The sequence below is a fragment of the Giraffa tippelskirchi genome, chromosome 11 (genome assembly GCF_054371585.1).
Source record: "Giraffa tippelskirchi isolate mGirTip1 chromosome 11, T2T-mGirTip1v1.2.pri, whole genome shotgun sequence".
In the NCBI taxonomy this organism is placed as follows: Eukaryota; Metazoa; Chordata; class Mammalia; order Artiodactyla; family Giraffidae; genus Giraffa; species Giraffa tippelskirchi.
Window position 1 is genome coordinate 6,851,287 of NC_137285.1, and position 8,400 is coordinate 6,859,686.

The 8,400-nt window shown below is 47.6% G+C and overlaps 1 long non-coding RNA gene across 1 annotated transcript; it reads left to right on the forward strand.

Moving 5' to 3' along the window:
- Nucleotides 1–1,089: 1,089 nt before the first annotated feature.
- On the forward strand, nt 1,090–8,031 carry LOC145526675 (uncharacterized). Its single transcript, XR_014069065.1, has 4 exons — nt 1,090–1,274; nt 6,074–6,240; nt 7,300–7,521; nt 7,745–8,031. It is a non-coding gene; the product is annotated as an uncharacterized LOC145526675 (long non-coding RNA).
- Nucleotides 8,032–8,400: the final 369 nt, after the last annotated feature.

Genomic DNA, 8,400 nt, shown 5'->3' on the forward strand with positions numbered 1-8,400 from the left:
TCTGTGTGTCTGTGTGTGTGTGCCTGGGAAAATCAGAGCTTTCCCAGAGAATTGGCCTCTAAATTGAAATTTGAAGGGAGAATAATCATAACCACCACTTTTTGAGTACCTACCATATTACATGTAAAGAATTATTATTCCATTTAATGCTTAAAATATTTTTTGAGGCAAGGAGTATTATTATCCTCATTTCAGGGATAAGGAAGCTGAGGCTCAGAGACACTAAGTCATTTTCCCAAAGCAGCACAACTAAGAAGTGACAAAGCTGGGTTTGGTCCTCATGCATTCACCAGCCACCACCCCACCTCTCACAGCTGAAGCTGGCTGAGCAGTTAGATGGTGAGAGAGCTCTAGGTAAAATAGAACAAACCAAAGTACATGGGCAGCAGAGCAGTGAGTCTGGGGAGCTCAATTTTGTGTTCACTGGCCAGAATGCAGTGTGTGTCAGGGAGGGTCAAGGAGGCAGTTGGTGCCACCCTATGAGGCCAAAGAGAAAGGTAAGATCTGTGATAAGAAATACTGTCTTATTTTTCTGTCTTCATTCGGTCTTGTATTTGGTCTTTTCTTCCTTCATTATGCACTATTTCTAAAATAAAAATCACCATTATGAAGAAAAAGAAATACTGTCTTAACCTAAATGGGAAAAGGATTTGCAAAAGAATAGATACATGGATGTGTATAACTGAATCACTTTGCTGTACATCTGAAATTAACACAAGATTCCAAATCAATTATACGCCAATACAAAATAAAACTTAAAAAGGAGAGAAAGAAATAGACTGTCTTGAAGCGCAAAGAAGCCACTAGAGAGTTTCCAGCATCAGAGAGCTGTTGTCAGACTCGCTATCTTATAAACTTGCTCTGGCTGTCCTGTCGAGACGGGGCTCCCTGCCTGGTGCTGATGGTCAGGGGACTCGGCCACGAGAGACAGTGCAAGGTCGCCCACAGGACAGCGGTGCTCCACCAGACTCTGCACCCCTCACTCACTGTCACCTGCTCTCTCCCAGCACCCCACGGGCTTCTTCACGGCAACAACGTCTCACAATGGGTCAGACCCATCAGTTAGGGGCCCAGTGTTCCATGACAGCCATAGCCAGAGGCCTACTGGCTGTCTAGCAACAAGGACCACCTGCTACTTCCCGTCCAATTCCCAGTCCCGGTTTGGGGGAGACTCCCACCGAGAAAGGGCTGACCATACTGTGGAGAAAGAAGGCAACAAGGGATGCAAGTTCGACACTTGCCTCCTTATACAAATTGTGCTCCCTGCTACACTGGTAGGTGACAGCTGCTTCGGAGCCTCAGTTTTCCCATTTGTAAAATGAACTGGTTCAAGAAGGTCCACATTTTCCAGAGTATATTTCAACAAAATGGATTTACGAGACGCTCCTTGGGGAAAAAGATCCTGTGACCAAATAATTCTGGGCAAAGTTTCCTGCTATGAGCCTCTTCAGGAGACTCACATCACACATGCGTATGTTAAAGGCTCAGAGAAGTCCTGCAGGAAAGATATTTGCTTAATCCATAGGCCCTTATACTTGATAATGGGGTTTTCTGAGATAACATCTCTGAGCATCACAGCAAAACCAGTGTCCTTTGGCACCCAGACAGGGAAATTTTGGAATGGATGCTAATTTCCATGGTCCAAGTGTTGCCAGTTAGTTAAGAGTTCCTGGAGGTCAAAGGTAATACCTCACACAGTAGGTGCTGATAAAGTAGATTTCACTTTGTGCATCACATAACACCTGGTGAAATAATTTATGAAATAATTTACCTGGCAGTGAAGAAGAACTAGAGAGCCTCTTGATGAAAGTGAAAGAGGAGAGTGAAAAAGTTGGCTTAAAGCTGAACATTCAGAAAACTAAGATCATGGCATCCGGTCCCATCACTTCATGGCAAATAGATGGGGAAACAGTGTTTAACGTCAGTGGAAACTGACTTTATTTTTTTGGGCCCCAAAATCACTGCACATGGTGATTGCAGCCATGAAATTAAAAAAAGACACTTACTCCTTGGAAGGAAAATTATGACCAACCTAGACAGCATAATAAAAAGCAGAGACATTACTTTGTCAACAAAGGTCCATCTAGTCAAGGCTATGGTTTTTCCAGTAGTCATGCATGGATGTGAGAGTTGGACTATAAAGAAAGCTGAGTGCCGAAGAACTGATGCTTTTGAACTGTGGTGTTGGATAAGACTCTTGAGAGTCCCTTGGACTTCAAGGAGATCCAACCAGTCCATCCTGAAGGAAATCAGTCCTGGGTGTTCATTGGAAGGACTGACGTTGAAGCTGAAACTCCAATATTTTGGCCACCTGATGCGAAGAGCTGAATCATTTGAAAAGACCCTGATTCTGGGAAAGATTGAAGGCAGGAGGAGAAGGGGACGACAGAGGATGAGATGGTTGGATGGCATCACCGACTCAAAGGATATGAGTTTGGGTAAACTCTGGGAGTTGGTGATGGACAGGGAGGCCTGGCGTGCTGTGGTTCATGGGGTCGCAAAGAGTTGGACATGACTGAGCGACTGAACTGAACTGATGCATAATCTAAAGATTCATCACTACCCATGTCTCACCAGGTGCTATGTGATGCACTAAGTGATTTCTAGAGCTATTTGCACCTACCATGTGCTGGTGTTGGGGGCTGCAGCTATGATTGTCTGCTAGCAGTTTCCAGTCTCTGGGGGACCAGAACTAAACACAGTGCCAAGTAAAGGCCCATGTAGAAGATGGTGGGAGCTGGGCATCTTCCGTTTGCCCTCTACACTCCACCCTGCTCTGCCTCCAGAGGCCAGCCCTTATGGACTACATCTGCAGAACCCCTTGTCTCTTGCTGCCAACTGTGTTCTACCAATGGAAGGCACTGACAAGATACGGGACTGTAGGAGGAAAGTGAGGTTGGGGGTTCGTTCTCCAGGCTCCCTCGATAGCGTCACTGGGAGGTAAGACTGTCAGGGAATCCCATATTGTTCTGTCCTCTGTGAGTGCTGGACCCGTTCCTCCCTTTGTAGCTTCAGAGCTCGGGGGTAATGGTTCCCCAGTGTTGTTAGCCCAGTGCTGCCCTATATCTAGTGGGTTTCCAGAAACCCTGCCCACTGTAATGTATAGTCCATTGTAATGTGTATTCTATTGTAAATAGTCCCTTAATGAATAGGCCCTCATTAATACATGAGATGAGAGTGGCGGGGATGCAGAGTTGGGGCAAGGAATTAAAATCCTTGGCAAAAGAGGGTGATAAACAGTAAAGACCTCACGTAGGAGTGGGCATTTGAGTTGGGTTTTGAAGGCTCAATAGGAGTTGTCCAGGTAGCTGTTATTTTGAGGAGGGACACACCTGAACAAAAATAGTTCAGTTCAGTTCATTCAGTTCAGTCGCTCAGTCGTGTCTGACTCTCTGTCACCCCATGAACTGCAGCATGCCAGGCCTCCCTGTCCATCACCCACTCCCTGAGTCCACCCAAACCCCAAAATAAAAGGATATGAAAAGACACCGTATTTGAGGGGAACAATTAAAAGTTAAACGATGCTGACTTTTCTTTAAAATCGTCCTCTCATGCCTCTGGAAATGACCATCTTAGAAGATGTAGGGGCAAACCATGGTCACAAATTCTTCAGGATTTAGTGACAAAGATGCTGCAAATGAGGCCTGCTCAGAGATTGCAAACAAATAGACTATGGGCCAGTTCAGCCACTTGAAGGGTTCTAATGCACTCACAGAGATCTTCAGGAAAATTCAAGCTAACACTTAAAAATGGAAATATTTTACTTTACATTCTGGCTTCTCTTAAAAAAGAGAGAGAGACCATCTGGCAGTACCATTCCTGCATTCCCATCTGGCAGAAACAGTTGGAGCTGGGAGGCTCCCTCTCCAAGGCTCGGCATGGGGTCTGAAGTTTGCCACAGTCCCCACCACTCCCCATTGCCTCCCGATGAGGCATTCTTCACTTTTGTCCATCAAGCTCTACAAAAATGATCCACTGAGCTCTGTAAGAACACACTGATGACCCTGGCTGTAGAGAGTCCAACCCCATATGTAAATCCTCTGCCCTCCCTTTCCCCTCTGCCCTTGCCTTTGTGAAATAAAGAACCTTTCGACACTGACCTGTCTTCCTCCAGGATCCCCGTCTGGGAGAGGCTGGAGCATGTTTTCGCCTCACTGTCTTTGCACAATACATACACAGCCTTGTTTCTAAGTGGCAGAGGTAGGTTTGATCTGCCACTTATGATCAGAGCTGGTGGGATTTTAAAAGGCTGCTCATTCTTTGATATATGATGCCAGCCCCAGAGGGACTCTGACAGCCCTGATATCGGCCCCCTCATTTTATAGAGGGGAAACAGGCAGACAGAGTGGTAGGACTCACACAGGGGAGTGAGGAAGAGAGAGGAACCAGCGACTGATGGCTTTCTACTAGGCACTTTAGAGCGGGTGCCTGTATTCCTCTTAGAATCAGTTAGACGCGTGTTAATGCCATTTTACGAATGAAGGGATGGACGCTTGGAGCAGTGGAGTGAGATGTCGGAGGCCACATGGCCAAGAAATGGTAATGGTTCTGACCTCAGGGACTCCAGAGTCAAATGGGCACAGATGCAAATATCAAGTCTACTACTGACAAGAGGAACTGAGTCATTCACTGGCTGGTCCCAAAGGAACCATCCCCCTTTCGAGGCTCAGAGTGAAGTGGTCCTGAACACTGGAAGGTTACCATCACGGGGACAGCCCCCCTCCTCCCTGTAAGGGAGGATGCTCTAGCGTGACTTTGGAGCCAGGCAAATATACAGGGTCACACAACCATTCCTCTCTTTACAAGCTCTGCATCCTTGGCCAAAACCCATCCCCTCTCTGAGCTTTAGGGTCCTAATCTCTAAAGCGAGAGCGTTGCCTCCCTCACGCGACAGTTCAAAAGTTGAATACAAGAGTGTTGTAAAGTGCCATGTAAATTGTGGGCCCTGCTTGAAAGGTCTGGTCCTGTTTTGGGGGGTTCTTAAGACCATCCACACCTCCAGTGAGTCACTGGATGCCCTCATGGGACTCAGCACCTCACTGTCCCCATGGCTAATGATGAATAGGGACACAGGATGTGTGGGCATCTCAGTAAGGGGAGGAGGCCCGAGAGAAGTCTCTGCACAGGCCCTATGCTCTGTCCCTCCTGGGGGGTGGGGGGGTCACACAGGGTGCCCTCTCCCTCCAGCAGCAAAAATGCAACCACACATTTGTAATACTTGTAACGCCCACAGCAGCCTGTTTGAGACTCACAACTTAAGTCGTTTATTGGGGGCGAGCCACATAGATTTTTCTGCCAGGAATTATCCAAAATTCCAGGCTCCTAGAAGGAAAGCAACCATAAATCACACCATATGAACAATCCAGGCCCAGAGAATCAACCTTACCAGGTTGAAGCATTCTGAAAGTCAAGTTCCCAGATGCCAGCTGGGAGACCAACCTGGCAAACAGAACTTTCTAAAGACCACAGCTTCAGGCCTGTTATGTTAACTCTTTTTCTGCAAAGACTCTGTTTCAGAACACTTATACCCATTCTATGAATCCTTACGGAGCTTCCATTAAGTTTCTGGGACGATGAGGCAGTATCCTGGGGAATCAAAGGAACTGATATCAAGGGATTGGCAGCATAGGTAGTGAGAGGAAAAAAAGGGAAAAACAAAAAATAAAAATTATGATGATATAAGCCTGTGCAGGACACCAGTTGGCTTGGTCTACCCGCATCCCATCCTTACTTCTTGAGGTAACAGCACCTTCTCTCTTTTGGGACAACTTCCTCCCCCGACCACACCCCACTTGCCCTGGCTCTTCTTGGGTGAGGTTGCCAATCACAGATGCCATGTACTTGTAGCCAATCTCAGTCTGCTGCTCACAAATTTGAAGTCTGATCAGAGTCATGCAGAGATAGAAAGTAGTTGGGACTGTGTCACACAGGGCAAGGTCTTAAGAGAGACCACCCTCCAACTCCTACTTTTAGGATCCCTCAGGTCTGTCTGCATGATTCAGGACCTTCCAGTAAACCCTTGTCTTAGTTCAAATGAGCCAGGGCTGGTATTTGTTTGTCTGTTTATTTTCAGGACTGGTCTTTGATGTGCGGGAGAAATATCGTGTTGGAGAAGGACAGTGAGGAGTAACACACAGCAGGGACGGCTATCTCCTAACAGAGTGTGGGGAGAAGGAGGTAGAATTTAACCTACAAGCACTGAGAAGGGCAGGGAGCATGCTCCAGGCACAAGAAGCCAGGGTGAGTCTGAGGACCTGGAAAGTCCAGGGTCTGCAGCATTGCAAAGAAGGCAATAGGAGGAGATGGGTTGGAAGACATCCCATTCCTGTGGGTGAACCCACCACTGAGCCTTGTGGGCCATAGGTGGAAGTTCGCAGTACATCTTGTGGGAAACCATGGAAAGATGTATACTTTGGGAAGATCATCTGATGGTAGGGTGAAGGCCGTGATCAGTCACTTCCTTTCTCAGAGAACTTTCAGGCTCACACTTTCTTCCCTTCTTTATCCCATTCCAGAGTGAGGTAGGGCAGGACTTATCTCTGCTTTCTAGATGGGAAGGTGAAGACCCGGGTGGCGGGACAGTGGTGTGCACCCCACCAAAGCTGAACCTTGGATCCGTGACTCTGAAGAGTGAGTTGACTGCAGTGAGTGAACCACAGTCTCTCTAGGTCTTACACTCCAATGATACAAAGACCAGCAAGCAATGAAAGAGCAAACTGGGACCAGGTAGCCAGGCAGGAGTAAGGATGGTGGTAAACTGGTGGCCAAATGGGAGGCGTGACCTATGACTTCTCAAGATAAGGTGAAATTTGGGGCTTTATGTGAAACATCTTTTTTTTTTCCCACTGTGCAGTATAGGGGATCTTAGTTTCCCAACCAGGGGAGCCAGGGGTCAAGTCCACGCCCTTTGCAGTGGACGTATGGAGTCCTAACCACTGGACTGCCAGGGTATTCCTGAAACGTCCTTATTTTTGAAGCACTGTGCTGGCCAAACCAAAACATTTTACCCTGAAGGTCACAAGTCTTCAGTCTCCTCCCTATATTAAATTTCTACCAAGTTCCCAACTAGGATTGCCAGATTTAGCAAGATTCCCAGGTCAATTTTAATTTCAGATAAACAGTGAATTTTTTTTTTAGTATAAGTATATCCTAAATATTGGATGGGATATACTTATGCTAAAAATTGTGTGTGTTTTTTTTTTAATCTGAAATTCAAATTTAGCTGGGATTAGGGTGAGGATTTGGGTTAGGGTTAAGGGTAGAGTGTGGTTAGTAATCTTATCCATTGACCCAACACAGGGGAAGTAAACTGACTCCATATTCACCTCCTGGCTCATCTGGGGCCCAGGCTAATCGTGCGTCTTCATCAGTAATTCTTGGCGCTCACCCCACACTTGCCCTTGAGACCATCTCTTACTGCCCTTGATGACGGGGACCCTCAGAGTCTCCTCTGGAGCAGCTGAACAGCCCTGCCATGTGATCACCACTCCCAGACTTCACAGCGCGTGTCGGACGCAGCAGGTATCATCCGTCTCTTGATCCATGAGAGGAGAGGAAATCCCCCTGCCCCTCACAAAGCCAGGGGCTCCAGTTCTCCGGCGCCAAGTAGCAATTCCAGAGCAATCTCTTTGGGATCCGGCTCCCCCAGGCTGCGGACAAGATGATACCGTGTCATCTACCTGGGGTGCCTGGTTTGGGAGTGTACAGACAGCTGAATGCAACGTTTTCTTCCTTTGCCCTCCAGGTATACACAGCCCTGGCGGCAAAGTCTTTTGTGGATGACTGCGTGATTGGGGTGTCCTGTTTCATGCTTCTAAATGTCCTCCACGGATGCCCCTGAATGCCCGGCCAGTGAATGGCCTCACTGTCTACGCAGAGATGAGCCGGTAGTGGGCAGTGACTCCCCCACTCAATTCCCTTCCTTTGCCAGTCTGGGAGGCTTGGTTATCACCTGTTCTCCCTACACCTCCAGGGAGAAACTCAAATGCCCCTTTGCACTCAGGAAAAAAAAAATGACCAGAACTTCAATTTCTTTTGCTATCGGGCATCTGTGTGCTTCCTCTCCCCTCAGCCTGCTTCGAGTCTGCTGCTTTTTCTCCCCTAAACTGTTTCACCAGCCCCCAACACGCCTTTCTGATGCTCTCCCAGACTCAGCCTCTGATGAGCCTCTGCACAGACCCTAAGGTGGGAAGAAGCAACTTGTCCCTAAACCCCATTTATAATCAGCGGCGGAGCCAAGCTCAAACTCAGGCTCAGCTGACCCCAGAGCCTCACCCGCTAGGGCTCCAATGGAGTCCAGCAGAAACTGTCGGCTTATCCACACAGCAGCTTCCAGAACCACAATTTAATTACAGCACCAGTGCCAAGGGCTTTGAACGCCCCAGGCTAGGTGTTTAGAAC